A 23652-nucleotide genomic window follows, 5' to 3' on the forward strand; every position below is an offset into this window, starting at 1 on the left:
GGCTCTCCCTGCCCAGTTGAAAGGAGATACTTTGGCTTAAGAGTAACTTGGCTGGTAAAGCATTTGATTTGCGAGTCTTCCCAGCACCGTTAAAGCAGTCACAATTCATATCTCATCATGTCTCAGACCAACATTATTAAGCCAGAAACAGCAGTTTTGATGAGAAACAGCATTTATCAAGAGCAAGGGCAGAGAAACTTGGGCACAGTGTTTAGGCTGAAGTCTGAGTTCACAGTATTTTTCTTCTCACTATCAAGTAGAGGGGCAAGCATCTAACTTACACATAAGTGAATACCATCAGAATTTTCACCAAAGTGAAGTGTATCACACAGATAAAGAAAGCATAGGAGTTGGGGTGTGTGTGTGTGTGTGTAGCATGCATGTAGAAGGACCATGGTCAGGGAAACGCTGTCTGCATGGAAATAGGCATCAGTATTCCCCAGGGCCAAGGATATGATGCACGTTGTGTTCGTAACACACTTTCTGTATGTCTCCATTGCAGATGTACATGTTATCTGCTGTCATTTGATTAGCCAACGCTGACTGACTGGTATAACTCAGTCTACTTATATCTAAAGGAACCAGATGGCTCTTACAAAGATAAAGATAAAGATGACATTGAGAGATAAAAATGCTTTGGTGACTGATGCAGCACAGAGTTGTGCTTAGAGTTATATTACTGGATCTCGTCAGTATATTTTTGATAATCTCAGAAAAAATTCCAGGTCACAGTTTTGAATGCTAATTACATATAAAGACTGTCACCATGTCCTGGTTCTCCTGAAACCTGGCAGGTGATCAAACCCTTACCCTTTGGACAAATAGTTAGAGAATATAGATTTGGTCTTTAGATCAGGAAAAAAATTTGAGTGACACAGAAACAGCAAAGCAATTGATACCTTTGAGTCTAAACTACCATAGCTTTACTCAGCTTTCCTCTTAATATCCTCAAATTTTGTAAAAGCTTCTAAAGAAACCACAGTCATATGTATCTAGCTGTAGTGATTTCAAAACATGTAAGCCTTAAAAAATACAAGTACAATAGATAGGCAAAGCAAGCCATTAAGAAGGAAAGAAGAGATGACAGTGGAGGTAAAGAATTAAAACAGTTATTATTCTAGATCGAGCAACAATATTATTATATTTTCTTTATGTCATACAATTAGTTTGGATTCAGCAAGCTGTCATTTTGCATTCATAGAGATGAAAAATAATTGTATTTTAAAGCTTGTTTTGGCTTCTGACTGGCATTTAGTTTTTTAACCAACGTAGAGGCCTTGTGTGTGTTTCCCAAAGGAGGGATTAACGAGCTAATATTGAAACCAAGTGTGTGACCTCTGTCTTCAGGAGAACAGCAAGATGTACTGCTCAGCTAACACCTAAACCTAAAAAAATCAGAAACGTGTGGCTTCATAGGGTCATCCAGTTCATCTTCACTGATGAACTTTACCATCTAAGTAAACGTTATTCGCCTAGATTTTCAGTGGTAGTTTGAAAAGGGATTTTATCCACTTACATAATTTTAGTAGCATCTTGATTCACAGGGTGTTTTTTATAGCACAAAATGCTTTATTTAGAACACAAAGGATGAGAAAGCTTTATCCCTGATCCCTTTTGGACATTTAATAAAAAGAAATAGTGATACATATACCATGGACTGTTCTAACATCTGGCAATAATAGAAGGGGATGGACAGAAGTAAAATTGTGCCCACTTTTTGCAGGCTGGGGAGAATTTACAGTAACATATAATCATTATATTGTGAATATAGTCAGCTTTGATTCATTGTAAACCTACCCTGCTTGACTGAAGTCTGTAAAGTATGAGGTATTCGGGGTTATATAAAAACTGTAAATTATTGACATCCTTACATCTTTCAATTTATTTCTTCATGAAAACCAATAAAGAATAAAATAGCAGAATACCTATCTCATATGTAGCATATATTTTGGGTTCCTGAAGATTGAAGATAGTGTATGTTATAGGGAAAGGCTGAGCATGGTGAGAAGGTTTGTCTTGGTAATTTGAAACTAAGGTAACCTGTTTGGGGAATTTATCTTGTTCATCTCCTGCCATATTCCTGTCTCAGGGATTTGTGCTAAAATTGTCGAGGAAGCCACTTTCCAGCAGTGGAAAGTGGGGCACTGTTGAGCTTTGTGAGAGCACAGAGTTGCCAGGGCCACTCCACTGGTGAGAGATATGTTGCTTCCTTCCTAGTTGTAGAATGTGTCAGTTGTACCGGCACAGGAAGATTTGGGGTAGAGGCAGCACACTTCAGATGACTGTGTTAGTAGAAACACAGTGATTATCAGGCCACCACAGTTATTGACTTAGTAAGCCAGTATATCCTGTGATCTCTTTAAATGATGCTTTCCTGTGGCACCTCAGCCCTGGACTTGGAGCACTACTGATGAGGTGGTACTTTGAAACATCTGTGAGTTCTTCTTGCCAGAAATTACCCTTTTTAAGATGTTTTTATGTACCTTTTTATAAAAAAAAGATTGTGAGTGGATTTTAAACACTAGGTGTCAGTCAGTCACCTCACAAAAGCATGCTCTCAAGCGCTAGCAGATTTATCTTTGACAGCAAAAACTTTTAAAGAGAGCATGTACAATAATGTACTCATTATATAATAATTGCAATCATGCCAAAGCCAGGTGAGGCAATAGGGCTGTTTAGCAGCCACACAAATCCCAGAACCAGAAAATGTCAAGAAAAACCTTTCGTAGAAAGACACTTGCACACACTGTGGTGAGTATTCACACTGTTGGTTAATCTGTTGTCTAGTGTTACAGGTGACTGGTAAATTCCTCTTTCTTTCACCCATTCTACGCCAGCTTCTGGAGCATTTGTAAAACACTTATGTTTCAAAAGAAAGGACACCCATCCTAACCTTTGGAAGTTGCTCCCCACAGGGCAACATCGGCATAGAAAAACTTATGCTTTCATGCAGGCTGTTGTGACAGCTGAGGACTGTTTAAGCAAAATGCTTGTGTTGACAATAGTTTGAGTTTCTTCTGTTTGAGTTTCTTTTGCCAGTTCTCCAAACAGACCAGTTGCCTGGTGGGGAACTGCAACAAGAGTCACTGGACTCAATGGGTCAGGCCCCTCAGGCAACCTGCACTGAAGATCTTAGTTTTTGTGGGTCCAGCTTTTAGTGATCTGGTATCTCAAGAGATTCAGATAATGGAGCTGTCTATGTATAATAATGATATACAAGAGGAGCTGTTTGCTTAAGCACTGCTGCAGGACTACAGATACACTGTCTCAGGACCCAAACTCATGTCCTCACTGAGCTCCCAACATAGACATGTAGGATATCATCCTGCCATCTCTCTGTTGCTTGACTTGGGGGCCTGGTTTTCCCTTTGGATTGCGTCATGGACCTATCCCAAATGCTCACAGCTCTGCTAGATGTCAGAGGACAAACATCCTCTGGGTCACTTAGACAGTTTCTGTAATTTGGCTTTGTAGTTACTGAGGTTTTATTCTTATTCTCTTCAGCTACAATTTGATTAAGTAATCTCAATAATCCTCAAAAAATTGATGCATTCTTGAAAGACATTCGGATTGTCCTTCTCTTCTGGAATCATACATGTGTATAATTTCAAATACTGAACTACTACTAAGGCAATGCCACTGTGTAGCTTGAATGGAAGCTTATTTTACAGTGCATGAAGAAAAGTATTTTACAATTCTGATCTCTATTCTTTTAAATATATATTTACAATTATTGCATCTCTGCTGTGAGGCTCTGAGGAGAAATGTCTTTTATGACATGGTGACCCCATATCATACAAAATATTTTCATCCAGCCTGTGAGATCCCAGGTTGATTGTCTGATCTTGGGGTACCAAAGATTTTGTTAGTGCAGCTCTGTCCATGTGTCAGTTCACAGGATGAAGGCCCACTGAAGACAAATCATTAGAGGAGGCAGGTAACAGCTTTCAGGTTACAAGAACAGAGCTGAATTCTTCAGTGCTGTGTACTTTGTGAAACAGAATACAGCCATGTGCAGGGCTGCCCCACGAGATCAGATGCATTTCCACCCACTCTTCACTCACCCTGCCTGATCATAGGTCACTGCAGAAGGTGAGGGAACTGGAGAACCAGTCCTTTTGATGTCTAGATGATCACTACCTTTGGGTCTTTTTAATATCATTTGGTTTGTTTGATCTCACATAAGGGCTTTAGTACTTTTTTTATTTCCCTGGTGATGAAGAGAAACAACAATGAATGTGTTCCTCATCTATGTGCCTGTGTTCCTGCTGTGATCACTTGGCCATACTTTTGTGTTCCCTTTACTTTAGGGTACTTTTGCAGCTGCACATCATCATAACAGACATGACAGCTTCTCAAATCAAAAAAATAGACATATTTGTACAACAAGCTTCTACCAAGACAGCAGCTGTCCTCTGCAGAGTAACACGCAAACAACTATACCCAGATTCATCCCACTTAGGTAAGGTGCCTCTGTTAGAAAACCAGAACCCCTCCATATCCCATAGAGAAAGACAGACACCACCAAAGGATGGTTTGTATCACATAAAGGTGACTGTTTTGCTTCTACTCTTCTCCCTGGACTTACAAGAACTCTCTCATACTCTCACTCTTACTAGTGAGCAAAAGCTTTAGTTTAGCACGTAAAGTCAGTTGAAAATAAGTAAGGGAAAATATTAGTTTTATCAAACAGCGCAAATAGAAAACAAGTTAAAATGTAGAAAATGGAAAGATGGGAAAAGCATTATAGTGATGAAAAAGAAAATGGCTCTCAGGTAGCTCTTTGTCTTCTGACCTGTCTTCTGACCATATATACTTGCTAATTTAAAAGTTCGGTCATTTTTATAGTTATTCTTCTGAGCACTTGCAAGGCTGATAACCAACACCAAAAATGTCCTCCTGATTGCTTGAAATAACCTTTTATGACTCGGTCAAAAAAAAAAAAAAATGGACACAAAAAGGGGGATGAATTTTGAACTCATTATCTGCTTGAAGCCGAAGATTGACCTGGTGTCACGAGTATTGTCTTTGCCTCAGAGCAGGAGCTTGGAACATGAAGCATGTGATACTAAACTGGTTTGATCTGTTAGATACAGTCATAAGCAAAAATTATATCCTTCCAGATTATCATGTGACTCTTTTGTTCCAAACTGGCTATACAAAGCTGAATTTGGTGTTTTACTGCTGAAGTAGAACGAATGAGCACCGTAACAAAAGAACTCTACATCCTTCACTTTGGGGATCTTTTCATGGCTGTGAAGGTTGAATGAATTGGCCCAACACAGAATCTGCCCTATTCCTTGATGACTATTTCTAAATGTGAACACTGAATATTTAACAGTCCTTTACCTTCAGTCAAACTCTAGCTGAATCTGGCTAGCAGGATTAAGAGGAAAAAAGAGGTGACTAAGAGATATAGGTCCAGAGACACACACAGAAGGATCAGTCCAACTTCATTTACCTAATTCAGGTTGGAAGTTCTTGAAAACACACTACTACTCTGAAAATGAAATGATCGAAATACTAATATACCTTGCATAAGATCTGACTTTTAATAAAGTTGGATATATTTATTTAACTCAAATCAGCCTCACACATATTAAGAGAACTTCAGCTAATGCGTTCATTGGTATTTTCATGCTTAATAAAGTCCAGTGTCATCCACAGAAGGAGGTAGATGCCACCTGAATATTACATTAGGATGAAGATATATTTTTCTTAACATAAAAAGCCGGTATCATTGTGCAAGCAGGAACTATTTCATAACAAATCTGAAGCTCCTGAAGCAAAAGTTATTTCAATATTGGAGAATCACATAGGAGAAAAGATTTAAGTATATTAGTTTTGGTTTGCTGGCAGGTGTTGGTTGCCTGGGGTTTTGTTTTGTTTCTATTTTGCTTCTTTCTTTTTTTTTTTTCCAAAGCCAGATGATACATGATATGAAGCAGCATTTTGATCTGCTGGATCATAACACAAACATCCTGTCAAGACAAACTGATGTTCTATCTAGTTTTTTTCCTGTGCAGTGTGTGGGTATGCCTTATTTTATTATGGTTTCAAGAATTTTTGGAATTACTAACAAGGTGAAAAAGAACAAACCAGAATATATTATAATGACATTGTAAATATTCAGGGTGTATCAATGGTTCAAAAATTGCCTGCAGGTCTCTTTGTTGAGCCTAAAAAGAATACAGTGCATCTAGAAAGGGAAAAGGCAACAGAGGTAAAGGTGTAATGCAGCTTGCATCTGAGAAGGAACCAGGTGGTCTAGGATTCTTCAGCCTGGAACAGAGGTAGTTAAGAGAAGGATGGTCATACGGGCTAAAACTAAGCAAATCAGATACTTCTTGTCCAACAATATGCATTGTTAATCATTAAAAATCTTTGCCAAGAAGTGCTATGACTGCTGATGGTCAACATGTGTTCAAAAGGTGATTAAAAAGTCTCATACAGTAACTCTTAATTCCTCAAGCACTATCAAGCACACTTCCGTGACTCAAGAAGCCATGGAGCTACCATCCTGTTTTGAGCTGGAATAGATTTAATTTTCTTCTTAACCAACCAGTGCAGGAGGCTGTATGCTGCACTTGTCCCCTTTTACATCTTTCCTTTGGCCATTTAAGGTATGCAAGATGGAGGATTGGATGGTTTGGCAATGCCAGGTACCCTCCTCACCTGACCTGGGGCCTCGTCCTTGGTGTGGGTCCTCCAGATTGGATATTGAGGGGCAAAGAGGCTACCCTGTCTACCTGGGAAGGAGTGGGATTTTTGGAGATAAAACCATGCTTTCCCTGAGAGGGAATACAGAGGAGATTTAGACATGATCTCCTACCTTTTTCCTTCTGCACCTTTTAGCAAGGGGAAGAAGATATATAGTTTTTAAAGTATAGATAAGCTCATCACCTTTGAAAGGAGTATGTGTAGGTGTGGCCCAGATCTTCTTCCTGGAATCTGTTTGCTGAAAGGCTATAGAAAACCCCTAAGAATGAAGATCAAGGTTAAAATATGACCTATCACAGTAACAATGTCCTACAGTACAGACATCCATGATTTTGAGCAGGGACATATGACCCTCTCTGTCCCTTTTTAATGGCAACACTGGCAGGGCTGGGTTGTGGGTACTCTTGGGTTGTGGGTGCAGGCACAGCGCTGGCTACAGCAGCTCCCATCTCTGCATGAGACATGTACCATGTACAGGTGCATCAGCTACAACTGGTGGGCACATTTCATCTTTTGACTGCCTCCTCCATCTTCTTCCCTTCCCCTTGTAAATAAAATTGCTCCTTCAAAGGTGCTGTCTGCATGGATATGGAACAGAGAGAATCCATTTTGTTCAAAACATAGCTTTAAACTTGCTAAATGTGTTCTGCTTTTTCTGCTTTGCTGCTTGATAAAGGAGATAATGAAATTGGAGATAAGAGAAAAAAGAAAAAAAAGTCAATCTTGATCTGTTTGTTTTTCCCCTGTAAGTACTGTGTATTAGCTGTCACTAAACTTTGTTTCTCTTTCTTAATGTGACATTGATTTCAGCAGAATTTATTAGTCGCTTTTGTTATTTGTCCAGTTTATCAGCCCTACTAATCTGAATTTATTCATCCCTAATTTATCTGTATTTCAACACAGCACTGGGACAGACCACAAGCCAGACTGACACTATATTTGCCCATGGTGAGAGGGGTGACAGAGACAGGCTGCAGTGTCCCACAGCTCTCCTTACAGAACAAGGTAGGTTTGTTCCTTCAGCAAAAGGGTGAGGAAAATCTTGTCTTTCATAATCTCATAGCTGATGAGTGAAGGATGGGGAGAAAAAAAGAAAAATTCCACTTTACAAGCTCGCACTGAAGGCCACAATTTATACAGGGGAAAGTAAAATAAAACCAAGACAATCCCATTATAACGTTGTTTCCCACTCATGCAGAAAAGCAGTGAATCAATGCCTGTGCTGAAAGGCACTGGGCATTTACCCTGACCCTTCCTTAGCTGTGAGCTTTGGTCCTCTTGTCACATAAGGGAAACAAGAAAGCTTCTGCTCTGAAAGACACTCAAGTAAAACAACATAAATGGGTTTATATAAGAGAGAGGAAGAGGAGCAGTGGAGGTGGAAGCTTGTGTTTATTCCTTTTAAGTCACTTAAAGATAGGATTTGCTAGCTTTAGAAGTGCTTTTCATCAGCAATGGAGATTGATAGAGATGTGACATTCCAGCCTCTTGTGAATGTGTGATCCCAGGAAGCCCTTTTTAGGTAGAATCTCCACAACTAATTTTTATTACTACTCCACATCTCTGAAACAAATTCAGCAGTATGTATGGAACTGGGAAAGGGCAAGGGGTTGGCGCAAACAGTATTTCCTTGCAGTTATCCATGGATTGCTGAAATTCTCTGCCGCTGAGTGGATTTCAGAAAAGCAAAGCATAGAATATAACTATCTAGTTATGAAATATCAATGCATCATAAAAACTACTTTGTTTCCTTTCATATGCACAGGGACTCAATCATACCCAAACACCAAATCAAAGGAGGAAATTTTCAGGAAGAGCAGATACAAATTTTCAGCCTGATTTTCCATACCACATTTTAAACAGATGTAAATAAAAAATATAATCTTGAAAAGATGTTCTTTAACAAAAGCAGAATGCTTCTTTCCAGCCCCTAAACATGATCTTTCCATGAGCCCTCCCAACCTCTACTTACCCTTTTCAGATTGTTTTCTAAAAAGTACTAAGGAAAAAAAGTGCCCCTAAATACATGTTCTTCCTCTTTAGATCTAATTTGATAAAGACTGCCACCCTCCATTCTCCATATGCCTGCTGGTCATGACCATCACAAAGTTAATATTGTTACCAGAAATGAGCTCAACTTAACGCAAAACATGTGTTTGCCTGTACAACAGCATTTTAGAAAACTTTGCTTATATTTCCTCATCCTCAACTTTTCTATGGTTTGTTTGTTTGAAAACAACATTTGAAATTCAATTACATTTGCTGCAATTCTGAGAAGGGCCCCTGCTTCCTTTTTAAAACAGCTCACAGAGAAAATAAAGTGGGGGCTGTTGAGTAAAAAATCAAGCTGCTGCTAGTGAAGCAGTAGAGGCTGGCTTTCCCTTTCCTCCTTTAAGCAGGTTTATCTCTTTAAGAATATTTTCTCATGCTCACTTCCAATTAATCTTGTAGTGGAGGGTCCTCTCAGCAGTCAGCAGTAACTGCAGCTGGATCAGAAGATAAGAAAGCAAGAAAATATCCTGGCTGAAGAGACCCCCTCCAGCCTAAAAATAACTGGTATTTGTGTGTGAAAATATGGACCAAGAACCAAGCTCTACCTAGACATGGTCACTTGAGATATCACATTGCTTTGAGTATTTTTGCATTCTTGTTCTTCTAGACACAGACAATCCTCCTTGTAATCAGCCATTAAAAGGCAGAAGAACATTTTTATTGGTATTATTAGTTCAGATAGAAAGATATAAACACTATGTACCACATTTCTTGATAAAAAATTGTCTTCCCTGAAGGCAGAGGTTTGCCAGATCTCCAGTGGTTAGAACTGGAGTCTCCACCCTCTTTACTGTAGGATCATCTATGGAGTATATAAATAGGTCGCTTGACTCTCACCTCCCCACATGAGCAGCTCTTCCCTCAAGACCTGCTTTAAATCTTCAGTACTACCTGGGGCACAAATAACCTAAGAGTAACAGAACAAATACCTTTTGAAATTTGAGATTCTGATACAATTTTCCAGAAATACAGACAAACTGGGACCTGAGGAAGCAGAAACTTATTTAGCTAGTTGTATGACAGACAGCCATTTGTTCAGTCCAAGGGAATATCATTAAATGTTCACTTATCTCCCTGCTTTCTTTACCAATAAGAAGTCTTCCACAGCTGCAAAGAGCACAAGCCCTCCCTAGACCGTTCTGGATACTGGACTAAGATAACGATAGGCAGGATAGAAAGCTCTTGCAAAGTGTCTAGCACCATCTGTCGATTATTGAGACAGCATCACTTTTAGGAAGACCCCAAAATTTGGATGAACCTGACATGGGACTTCTTAGTAAGGCTTGGCATGTAGATGTGAAAAGTTTACTATATACTAGAAATTTACCTCTAATCTACATGAGAAAGAAAACAAAGAACTTAAATTATGTGAAAAAAGACATAATTAAAACTATAGGCATACAATTGAATATTGAATATTGAATTCCAGTGTAGAGTTAAAAAAATTTTACTGTCACTCTTTATGACAATGATAAGAAAAAATATGTATAAGAAAATTCTGGTGTTGAATTTTCATCGCAGTTTTCATCTGCTGAAAAAGTTGAATTTGCTATCATGGGCAGCAAACAGGCTGATTACAGGTTCAGATTACAGGTTCAGATTACATTTAGTTGGGACTTTTTGTTTAAAAATCAAACTGCAAGAAAGATGGAATGTGTAAAGTTAACTTTCCAATTTTATGTTCATAAACTTTTGCATATATGGGTTCACTTGAGAACAGATGAAAGTTGTAAAATACCACAAGACTGACATGAGTCAACATAATTCTGCATCAAGCAGTAGTATGTAAAACATAAGTCTGTGGTTTGTGAACCTCAAGACACTACAAAATGTGTTTCACTAAGCATTTCAATTTTTGCTACCTTATTACTCTAAATAGTACTTTTTGACAATATAGAACTAATTAAAATATATGACTATAAATAAAGACGCAGCACTAATCATAGCTCTTCATCAAACAAAACACAGATGTTTACATGTTATTCTTGCATATTTTTATGAAGGCAGCACTGCTGGGTAAATATAGATGCCTGAACTTCTCCGATTAAAACCTAGTCTGGAAAAGCTGCCAAATGACAAAACCAAACATAATGTACTGCATACACACACTTACCAAAAAGGCACTTTGAAAATGTTCAGAAGACTTATTTGAATCCAGATCTTCCACATTTGAAACAACTCTTTGTGAAAACCACAACAATGCAAAATGTTTTCAAAAAAAGAAAGAAAAAAAATTTAGATTTCATTTGTCATTTTTCTGCAAGAAAAGTAAGAAAATGGTAGTTACCCCTAACATATAATTCCTGTCATAACTCCACTTTTAATACTAAAATCTTTGTCAAGTCTATGCAGGAATATGTAGTGACACAAGATTTGTCAGGAAAGACATTTAGTCTTTCCTTAAAGTCCTTTAAGAAAGCAACTTGCAGTCCTGGAAAAAATCACAGAGAAGCTTTGAAGCACTCAAACCTTTTACAACCCTGAAGTGGACACAGATATCCTGAGGCTGCACAGAGGTTGCAAACAATTGCTATGGGTTTAATGTAAGTATGTTCATCAGAAAATTGTAGTGAACAGACAGAAGGAAGTGATAAGGTTCAAATCTTACCCTAAAGACAGGGAACTGATGTTAAATATGAACTTGAATGAATAAAACGACTGTTAAAGAAAGTCACAATAGATGATTATCATTTTTTAAACCAGTTGTAAGTTGTAAGGGTGACTTGTTGTTTCCTTCAATTTGCATACAGATGAAATTAAAATTTGGGCTAATCAGACCTATCATGTTTTTCTTGGAGGATACAGGAAAGGAGAGGAGGGGAACGAAGAGGGGAAGATAGGGTGTTTTAGGATGTTGTTTTGGTTTGGTTTGATTTGTTTTTAAAGAGAGAACTAGGTTGTGTTCAAACTATAATTATGCAACAGGAATTTCAAGTGCAGACATGATAGAGTTTATGCTCTCAACACCTGGAACAAGAAGAAGGACAGTTTAGGTGATAGACTTCAGGTGTCTGCTGAGCTTTCTGTGGGGGCTAAAGGACTGATCCCAAATCCTTTCACTTTGTTAGATATTCCAGGGACTCGGTTTTGCCAACATATTCTCCTGGTTTTATAAACACACAAAATATAAACTTTCAATGGCTGAAATAATTTAGCTATAACCAGGACATCCAGGCAATTTCCTAAATAGCCTGACACGTGCAAACAACTTAATTGAAATGAATTATATACCCACAGCGGGTAAATATAAATTTGTAATATTAGATCTAGAGGAGGTATCTCACCAGTTCTGTGGCCTCCATTTGAGGGTTTTTTACAGAGTACTAAATTATTGCTTTTATCATTTGGAATAGATAGAAATGTTTATAAAATCCGTAGTTTGTAATTTGAAACAAATATTACAAAAATTATAGTTTATCTATATAATGAAATTATATAGATATAGATTATAAAGTATAAAAGAAGTTGTTCGGAGTCTTCCCTTTATAGTGACATCTCTGGTTTAGAATAATCAATGCCTAATTAGCATTGGGATGAAAGACAAAACCACCTCCAGAAAAAATTAAATACAAGCTTTTGTTTTTCAGTTTAACAAATGCATATTATGGCTTCATTTTCAGCAAATGCTAAAACAGAATTGAGTTTTTATATATGCATGATATTTTGAGACTTAGAAATCACCAATGAATCGACCTGGACAAGCCAATGGTCATAGCAGTCTGAAAGACTCTGGATGATCCAGGAGTTATCACCACTCTGTGTGCGTTGTCATGGCACTGGCTGAAAACACTTCTCACACTGGGCACAAAAATGGCAGTCTAAGGATGCCAAGCATACAAAAGCATGGCTCTGCCTAAAATTTCATTTTTGGTGTGTTGGCTCTTCACTCCCTCCTCCACCTTGCAATATGTGGGACTATTTAATCTGCCAGTGGTGTAACCATAGTTCAGTAAAAAAGTGAAGAGCTCTCTGCAGATAACTCTGCTTCCACAAGATTTGCTCTAAAACTTGAAGAGTACCAAAGTAGTTAAAATGACCATTCATATGCTTAGCTAGGCACGTGTCTGATTTTATTGAGCTTATTTAATTTTCTAAATCACTTTGGGGCATAAGCTGGTAAAAAATGCAAGAAATTCATATAATGAAACTAAAATTTTATGCCTAGGAAAAATGCCAAGATTCATAACCATTCCCCCAGCTAAATTCTAGTTTGCCTGATTTTCTGAATTAAGTGGTGGTAATTATGTGCCTAATATGCATTCCTAGTTAACATGCTTGTCTCTATAAATTCAGTAATTGCTTATTCAAACAAGGCAACAGGCATGTAACACATAATTGGCGTGCACAATTACCTCATTTGCATCAGCAGTCACTGTAATTTCATGTCACACTGATTATGTGTGAAATCATGAGAGTATTTTGGAAGGCATTTGAAACCCAAATGCAAAACAGAAGCACAACATAAGTTTCTAAGTCAATAATCTTTTCCTTCCACCTTTAAAAAAATATTCTCCTTCCATGGTGTTATTCTACCTTGTTGTGCATTTACTTGTGTTTTTCTCTTTATTTTTACTTTCCTTAACTCACTGTCTTTTAATCAGGTCTGTAGAAGACTGTAAACAATTATTCTCATGACAGGGATGAAGCTTCTGTGTCCTCCTATGTCAGTTAAAGGGTGTTTATGTTCTTCCATGTGTGTTCAAAGAGGCCTAACATTTTCAGTAAGCAATGACTGAACTATTTTCACCCAGACATGACTACCTTCTGAAAATATTTTTCTAAACAAAATTGATATTCTTGAGGATTGTGTATTTGGCCCTTCCAATTACTGTCATTCTTATTGCTATTTTTTATTAAAACAAATTTAAATATTTTATTTTATTGATTTAATTTAAAATATGTAAATATTTTAAATTATTTAATTTAAATTGCAATTTAATTTTTTCATTCAATGAAATCAGGACTTAGGAGAAAAAGCTTCCAAAAGCTTTAGAGTTGGTTATTTAAATACTTTAATAATTTCTGTAGATATATGTTTAAATATTCTTTTTCACATTAAGTTTGTTTGCTAAATGAATAAATACATTAACATAGAAAACCAAACTAAACCAAACCAAAACAAAACTGAACCCCTTATAGATGGAAGGAATTAAAGGAAACTGTGTTTCATTTTCATTGTAGATGCAACACAATGAAACCAGAGCACTAGAGTAATTTAAAAGGTGAAACACAGGGAACTGTAGCTTTGCTGGTGTTGCTAGGAAGGGAGAGCTGGAGTGAATTCTGCTTTTTCAATGCCTGTACCTGGCTACATCACACTTTTCAGCTCAAGTCTGCATGAATTCAAATGTTAATTTTTAAAATTTAGCTGGTTTTGAACCTTTCAGTTACTCAGGTATTCAAAGTTATTTTCTTTCCCTTTATTCCTCAGAGAGTCCACACTTGAGACCCGCAACATTGCTACTCATTAGTCCAACATCATAACTAGTGACAGCAGGGTATTAACTGAAGTGGATGCTATTTTCTCTTAAGGAGTTTGTGGGGGGCTTCATCCCCAGACAGTTCATCCCTTATCTCACACTCAAAGCTAAGTGCTCAAATGGCTGTGTTCTCCTGTGGAAGACCCTGTTTGAAGTGCAAAACTAGAGCTCTCACCCTCTTAGAGTTGCTCCTGACCCCACATGGGATGGGGTCTTAAGGAGCACTGGGCAGAAGCTCGTGTCAGCAGACAGCACTGCCTCCCTGAGACCTCCCTTGGCACAGGCAGTAAGACAGGACACTTGCGAGCTAGTGCTTAACATCTGGTCAAATCTCAGAAAAAAGTACCAGTTTCATGTCCAATTTTATGAAGTCCATCACTTGAAGGCACTTCTGTGTAGACAAAGACTGCACCTTCTACGTGAGTTTTTTCACTTTCTGCGCATGTATATAATTCACATGTATAAAAAAAAGTATTAAAAAGTACGTCATTTACATATACATAAAAAAGTATAAAAAAACTCTAACAAGTGTCAGTGAGCAACGAAGTCAGACTAATTGCTATATCAGACTTCCAAGATAGTGGAAGTACTAATTCACTACTTTGAGGTGTACACTGAAATCACATTTGAAATCTGATCTCATTGGGCCCAGAAATATGAATAATAAGTGTATGGTTCATCCCAGAGTAAAATAATAAAATACATTAGTGTTTGTATGTGTTCATATGTCCGTACAGCAATAATCTGTCATGGACTATGATTATACATGTCTTTATTTATGTCTCTGTTTATTTAGAAGGCATACATACCTATGTGCATGTGTGCGCACACACACACACGCTCAAAAACATCAAAAGAACATGGAAAGAACTCTGTCTTTAATAGTAAAACTTAAGGAGTAACATCCCCTGAGCTGGAAGACAGAGATAGGGAGCAGAACGAAGCCCCCATAATCCAGGAAAAAGTGGCCATGAGCAACAGAGCCCAAAGCCAGGTGACACCGTTGGCTTGTTTTCCTCTTGTGCTGCCTGCAAAACACAAATAACTTTATTATGTGTGTTTGTAAATTAAAAAGTACCTTGTCCCTGACACAAGATGGAGAGATGGAAAGATGGGTGTGTAGTTCAGGATGCCTTAAAAGATCTGATTTTTCATATATAGGGGACACAATTTCTTGCATAAGTTATAAAAAGTGGTCATTTTACATATTTCTTTTGTGAATATTAGAAAATCTTACTTTTGATATTTCAGTTAATTTATATCAAGCCTGGTTGGTTTATGAACCAAATTTTCAGGAGTTCTCACTCACTAAAATCCCATTGAGACCGATCAGAGTCCAAACCTGCTTACACTTAGCTTGCCAAATGCTGAAGGCTTTCCCAGCTATTGCTTGTTGTTGGAGCATGATTTCTCTTGATCCCCCCAGCAATGACAGCTCTCACACCAACCTGCTGCTATAGAAGAAGCTCTGCTCCATCTTGGACAGCCTCAAGCAATGTTTCAGAGAGCTGGGCACTTGATAGGGTGCCTCGTCTGCTCTGTTTTAAGAATCACAGCAGGCTTTCATGAAAAGTACTTACTATTAGTCAGATTGAAATCACCCTTCATAAAACACATGCAAACTTAATGCGGAAATATGCCTGTTCTGGGTGATACATTCAAAATAGATGATGCTAAAAGAATTGGGTGAAGAAGTGAAGCAAATAAGCAATACAATCTTCCTAGAGCAAGAACAGTATTTAAAGGCCTTGTTTCTCTCCCTTTTCAGATGACATGCTGTAGGTGACTCCTTGGGCTGAGAGATCAGGGATCTCTGCTTCCTGCTTGCCGCTCAGTGCAGATAAAAATCTTCAGAGCAAACCTTTTCTAGATAAACTGTAACAGCAAATCTATAGCTCTTCTCAGGGTCCTCCAAAGTTTTAGTATGATTCAAAATCCCTTTCCAAGGTTTATACTCTAGCAAAGCCCATTAGTGTTCAACATCCTGGAGAAGTAAGGACATTTGCCATCTGTAGCTACTTGGGCAGTGCATTGTGCTATTTGCCCAAAAGTATGTTTGTATTTCCTTGACTCAATAAGGGGTCCAAATCCACCACTGTGACTGAGGCGTACCTTGCTCCTGATAGCAACATCAGCATAAGGAGATTCTCCTTCACAGTCCATTGCTCCCATATTCTGATTCCTGCACTGACCTGTAATTGGCCTAAAATACTTGTTGATCTTAATCTTTATCTAAATTAACTCAATACTTGATTTCAAGATCAGGGGAATGTTGTTCAAAATATCTTTGATGTTATATGATTTTGTGCAAAATATAAACCTGAGCACTAAAATATATTCAAATAGTGATTGCAGTCTGTAACATCTTTAGGGCAGTGTCAACAACAGTGGTGGAATGTGGGAGTTTTCAGGAACAGAAAGTTCAGTTGATTCATGAGAGATTTAATCTGCTATGAAAATTAGAATAAACTGTTTGGTGTATCACAGGTTCTCAGGGCTCAGTTCCAAGTACCAGATTTGCAGATATTTCTGGGATTGAATTTAGGCATGTTAGAGGTAAAAAGAGATGATTCTCCATTAAAGTCCATGTGGGAAAAAAATGTAATGATATGAGAAAGCAAATAAAAATTCTCAATAAGAAAATACCAACAGAGATCAACTCCAGTTCAAAAATAAAATCCTATGTTCCTGGAATGCCCTGTTCAGTAGTTTCAGAAGAATGGAATTGCTAGTATGCTTTAATTTTTGAACAGTTTATTCTTGTGAAGATTCATTCTTACCTAAAAAAATTGTAGAAGTAAATGCAATAATCTGGCAAATGAAATCAGTGTGGTACCTGCATATTTCAAAACAAATACCTGAAACAAAGATTAAAATGCTTTCCAAAGATAAGAATCTGCAGCCATCTGAGTCCATCTGAGATTATTGACTGCTGAATCTAGCATTATTTTACACTGATATGTTATTTTTCTTTTTCTAAATATGTTTTTTTCTAGATGCCACAAATATTTGGTGTTAATTTAAGCACAGACAGTATGTGTGGAAAGCACCTAGCCTGTTTCGACACACCCTCCACTTGGCAAGCTGCTGAAAAAAACAACAGCATTTAATATCATCAATAAGTAAAATGTGGTGGTTTTAGTTTTTTCAACGTCAGTCAGTGCACATTGGAACTGGATCCCAATTTCTTGAAATGAACTGCTTGCTGGAAGGTTATGAACATTCATTTGGTATTGCTGTAGCTTGCACCATTGCCACACAAGAGGCTACAGAAACACTCTGTCACTTGGCCTTTTCCAATGGAAAGCCCAAACAGCGGTAAACAAGAAAATAGACATATTTCAATAATCTAATTTGACTCAGAATATCAAATTTGGCACCCATCAGCAGAAAAATTCAAGAACTGCATTTAGTCATAATACTGAAAGCAATTGCATTCATATAAAACTAGAAGTAGTATGGAAAAACATAATTCTTAATGTTCTTATCTCATTTTCAGTATCTCCTATATTACTGCATGTGCAGATGCTTCTCCGGAAGAGCTCTTAAACTGAATCCTTATCTCCTCCCCATCACTGTCTGCAGCAGTCAGGGGAGGAGGGGGAGGGAAGCCAGCTGGAAATCCCAGGGTGCACTTCATGGAGTTTCCTGACCCTCTGGCACTCACCAGTACATGCAGGATCCTTCAACACCTTACAAGAACACCAACATAAAATCAGTGTCTGCCTGGTGCCCTGTCTTTTTTGTGCCCTCGAGATAACCCACATGTTGCAGGCGAAACCTTTTTGGCTGTCACCTGTTTCCTTTGCAGGCTCATCCCTCGCATATCACCCTTGGGGATGAGTAACTATTCTCAGCAAACACAGAAGCAAATCAAGATCAAATCTTATTCTTTCTCTCCCTTACACTTTCTAATATTTTAACTTCCACTCAAGTTAAGTTTCATGTGAGCTCACTAAATGAGAACTGAATGCCATTATGGGCTCCAAAAGCTGAAGTTATGACAGTGATAGCCATGAATCTCTGCAATAAATTGGTCAATACACAGTTGCCTTATGTGTGGGACATGAAAGGTTTGTTTCAGAAACAATGCTATTTCTCTCACAACTTGAAAGGTAGGCCAGAATTTTGGTAAAGCAGCCCCAGGTGTTGAGTAACTTATGATCCAATCTTGAAATAGTCCATTCATGCTGTGGTTTCTAAGAGGTGTTTTATTACATTACCTTGCCTGTTCCAAAATAGTTCAATCACGAAAAGATAAAATAATACCCTGACTTATTCCTGATGTGGTCTTCTGTCCACTGCACTCAGCAGGTGAGGGCTTGGGGAGAAATGAGATACCATGGGATGAAATAGGTTTGCAGTGGGAGAAGGAAAGATTACTGGGTTTGTATTGGCTCCATGACTTGTTCTTTCTTTTTAGCAATATAAACACCAGTAACTAGTTTGAGGATTCTTATTGTCTCCCCTGTTTTACTTTATTTTTAAAATGGGGGGAAGATACACAGACAGAAGGATGTACTCACTTTAGTAAAACATGTTTTCTTCTAGAAATTAATTCCTAAATGAATATTTAGATTTTTTCTTCTCCCATGTAATGTGTCACAGTTTCCTACCTATTATTGCTTATGCCTTCTTTAATAAGTCAGACCTTTTACCCATACATATGTTCACGGTCATTTCAGGTTGCATTCCTCTCAGTTTCTTTATCATTTTAGGATATGGGAATAAAGTCCCTTGCCTATAGTGCAAGATTGTTCCTGGATGATAGAGTTCCACCTTTTACCATGAAAGAACAAGGCTGTGTTGGGTATTTCTCAAAGATGTGCCAGAGTATTGGAAATTTCAAAAATAGGTCAAAATATGGGAGATGGAAGCAGCAGACTTCTCCTTTGAAGACTTCTTCAAAGGAAAGTAACTGAAAGTCACAGAAGTTATTTTTACCCTCTAATCTGTCCTAACATTACAGGACTGTAGTAATGTAATTATGTATTTTATTGATTATTGTATATCATTAAATCTTGAGGTTCCTAATCTTACATAATCTTAAGGGATATGTTGTTCAATAAAGTGCTCACTAACCTGGTCTTTGTCTGCAAAGGTTGAGTGTTCTTGGCTCCAGACTTTTCTACTGGTGTCAAAGCCTAGTTTGGTCTTGTTAGTAAAGACTGAAGCATAGAAGGCACTGAGTACCTCAGCATTTTCTGTGTCTTTCCCATCATCAAGCTCCCTACCTCATTCAGCAGCAAGTCCATGTCTTCCTTAGTTTTCCTTTTACTGTTTTAGGTACTCATGGATCCTTTCTTATTGCCTTTCATGTCCCTTAACAGACTCAACTCCATGTTGGCCTTGATTTTCCTAATCTTGTCCCTGCAAGGTCAACCAGATGCCACCTCTTATGTTCTTCCTTTTCATGTCTGATTTCTGATAGGAGCTCCTTGCCCATCCATGCAGGCCACCTGCCATCTTTGCTTGTTTTTTCCCCTTCATTGCTTTCCTGTTATTCACAAAAAATGCTAGGAAAGGCCAAGTCACGATGATAAAAGGAAAGACCAACAAGTGACACTTTTTGAAGTGATTAAACAAGAGTGTGAATTTAGGAATGATAGGGATGCTTGAGAATTACTCCCCATAGCTTTTCCCATGGGTAGAAGAAGAGTCCAGTAGAGATCTTTACACATGCACTTTGCAGCTAATTAAAACAGAGTCAGGTTCTTCAGTCAAAACAATGGGCTACACTGTGTCAAGTTGACTAAACTGATTTGTCATGGGGTGATGAGACTCACTATTTTAGACAAATGGGTCACTCTTCCCTTTATCCCACTCATTCAAAGCACACTGATATTGCTCCTGTCAATGCTAAAAATTACAAGGGATCATCACTGCAAAAAAAAAGAAAATAGGTAATCCCTATTATTTTAATGGGCTTTATGTGGAGTCTGTTACCAAGGCCATGAGTAAGTAAGCAACATTAAATGAAAGTTATTCACAGGCTATTAATTGTTTTGGTTCTACGTGAAGGAAAAAGTAAACTGAGACAATTTGCTTTGCTGAACTATTCCGTGATCAAAGACCCATTTAACACCACCAATGAAATAATAGAAAGGGGAATAAAAAGAGAGGAAGGAAGCTGAGGAAAGTCAGTGAGGGTGCTGGAGGTTGCAGCTGGTAAGTGCAACCACCAAAGAGCTGCTGTTATGGGTGGAGGAGCTGGCAGAGGGCCAAGAGCTGTTTGTGCAGTTTTGATGCAAAATGAAGTCAAAAGGGTTTCTTTTAATTCACTTGCATTACTTGCATTGTCCTCATCATCTGTATGTCTTGCTAAGAATTTTCTCTACTGTCAGTCATCATCAGAAGCCCTGGGTGATGATTTTCAGCTCATCCTCATCCTTTACTTTCCCTGTTCCTGCATGAAGTTGCACTGTTAGGATGGATCTTATTTGCTCAGGCCAAACATGCCAACATTGCACTGTGTATGAGCCCTGAAGAGGGGACACAATGTGATAGTGCTCTGTCCTTGTCCTCTTGGGAGCAATGACCAACAGGATATGGGCAAGTTAATCAACCACACTCCTGCAGGCAGAAAAAATCCTGGAGAACGGATCCCGTGGCTCACAGGCAGCTTTCCAGTTCTTGGACTGGGCTCATGACAAAAATCAAACCAGGTAACCAGGGATGGCTTTCAGTAAGCAGAACCTGAGGCAGGTGACTGGGCCTGTGTCTGCCTGCAAGGGGGGAGGTGAGAAGTGCCTAGGTCCTCTGTCCTTCAAGTGCCAAATCTAATGTTTCTCTCAGTAGCAGCAAAAATAGATTGACAGTTCCTCAGCTTTACGCAAGTAGTTTGTTTAACCCAGCTGTTACTTCTTTTTGTATTCCCCAAGACCTAAGGCCTAGGTTTGGATTCAAAAGTCATAAAAAAGAAAAATTTTGTTTGACTTCAAGAGGTCTTCAGTATCTGAAAAAGAAGTTGAGACTGGTGGGAGGGATGATTACTTGTGTTTCCAAAATCCTTCCAACATGGTAGAAGGAAATGATGAGTGAAAATGCACTGTTGTCACTTGAGAATTAGACCTTGTTTTAGATGAAGTGTCTCAAAATCAGAGTAATTGTAATCCAGAGGGTATTTTAGATATCTTTTCTTTTTTTATATTATCTTCCCATACACCTTTCCTCCAAAGAATAAACTGCCTTAGAAAGTCTGCAGTCCAGGGTGTTTTATCTGTATGAAAAGCAAACAGGGACAAATTCAGCTCCACCACACTCACATGCTCTGTAAGGAAAGGTGAGACACATTTTTTGGAAGGAAAATATGTTTTTAACCTAAACAGGGACATAGGGGAGTTGCCATGTCCTGGGGAACCAAAGGATTTGGGATCTTTGCCTTTGTTTGTTTGTCTCACTGGCTTTTGTGATTCTGACTGTGGAAACTGTTGAGCAACTTCAGCTTTCCATTATCCATTATCTATCACCTATGACCTAGTTTAGTATTTCACTTGTGTTGCTTGTTATTCTAGTTCCAGGAATTAATGTCTCCCTGGAGGAACTTGATCAAAGCAGGGGCTAGACAGTTAACAGAATGCTGTATATGTGTCACACAGTCGCACTGGGGTTTCCAAGAATCACTGAGGTTTGAGTGGGTCTTCCTGGGACATGTAATGGATAAGAGAGTGAAAGTAGCCAACCAAAGAAAAATAAATAGCTAGATACAAAACTGATATCACGTTACCTAGCTGGAGACTTTGAGTATGTGAAAAGCTGAAAAGGGTCGCATCTGACAAACAGTACTCTTGGGTAAAAAGGACAGTCAACATTTTAGGAAAAGCTCTGAGAGGAATGAAAACAAGCCTAAAAAGAAATTCTGGCAGCAAATCTGGGTATATTCCCAGTCATGATCCAGCTTCCTACATAGTACCATGTGTTGCAGACAAAGCTTCTACTCTCCCTCCCTACTTGAGACATCAGAAGCAAAATGTAGTCCAGGGGTCTCTGGCAGACAGTATGGTGTGTGTGGCCATTGCACTTTGCATGTAGTATGACTGAGCTGTTCTGCCCAAGACTTCCCCTGCATGAGAAGGTTGCTGTGATTTTTCTGATGCAAGCACAGAAAAAGTTTGATACCTGCTGGGAAAAAGAGACGGAACTGAACTGAAAAGCAGATCCCAGAGCATTATAATCAATGCCATAGGGTCTAGTTGGAGGCCTGTCATTAGTGGTGTCCCCCAAGGTTCAATACTGGGCCCAATACTGTGTAACTTATTCATCAATGACTTAGATGAAGGGGCAGATGCCTCCTCAGCAAGTTCACTGATGACACAAACCTGGGAGGAGTGACTGATAACTTAGAGGGTTGTGCAGCCCTTCAGAAGGACCCTGGAGAGATGGAAAGAGAACTCTCTGAAACTTAACAAAGGCAAATACCATGTCCTGCACCTGGGGAGGTGAGTAATCCTGAGCACCTGTACAGGACAGGGGCCCACCTGCTGGAAAACAGCTCTGTGGAGAAGGACGTGGGGGTCCTGCTGGACTACCTGCTGTCCATGAGCCAACAGTGTGCCCTTGGAGCCAAGGCTGATGGTATTCTGGGGTGCATCAGGATGAGCATGGCCAGCAGGTCGAGTGAGGTGATCCCACCACTGTCTTCAGCCCTAGTGAGGCCCATCTGGAGTGCTGTGTCCAGTTCTGGGCTCCTCAGTAGAAGAGAAAAACGGAGCTCCTGGGGCAGGTGCAGTGGAGGGTGACAAAGGTGATTAAGGGACTGGAGCACCTCTCATATGAGGAAAGGTTGAGAGAGTTGCTCTTGTTCAGTCTCGAGAAGAGACAACTGAGAGAGGACCTCATCAATGTCTATAAGTATCTGAAGGGAGTGTGTCAAGAAGATGGTGGCAGACTCTTCTTGGTGGTGCCAAGCAATAGGACAAGGGAGAACAGTCAGAAACTGATGCACCATAAGTTCCACCTGAATATGAGGAAGAACATCTTTACTGTGCAGGTGACTGAGTGCTGGAACAGATTGCTCAGAGAGGTTGTGGAGTCTTCCTCACTGGAGATATTCAAGAACCCTCTGGATGGAATCCTGTACCATGTGCTCTAGGATGGCCCTCCTTGAGCAGGAAGGTTGGACCAGATGCCCCACTGTGGTTCCTTCCAACCCTTTAGACACATTCTGTGATTTTATGTGGTCACAACTATGCACAGCAACCTGGTCCTTGTTTGGATCAGGTCTGTGGTCACTCCTGATTGATATAGCTTTGAGAAGATAAAGCTAACAAGGTTAATACTCATATTCTGAGGAATTAATTTTTTGTAAGGTTTATTTGTTTTGTTTTGTTACATAGTATAAAGAAGGTCCTGCACTTCTGATTTATCTGTAGTTAGATATCTGTGAATTTTTTATTTCCTG

This window comes from Myiozetetes cayanensis, unplaced genomic scaffold (assembly GCF_022539395.1).
Source record: "Myiozetetes cayanensis isolate MyiCay16 unplaced genomic scaffold, myiCay2020 scf5-8, whole genome shotgun sequence".
NCBI lineage: Eukaryota > Metazoa > Chordata > Aves > Passeriformes > Tyrannidae > Myiozetetes > Myiozetetes cayanensis.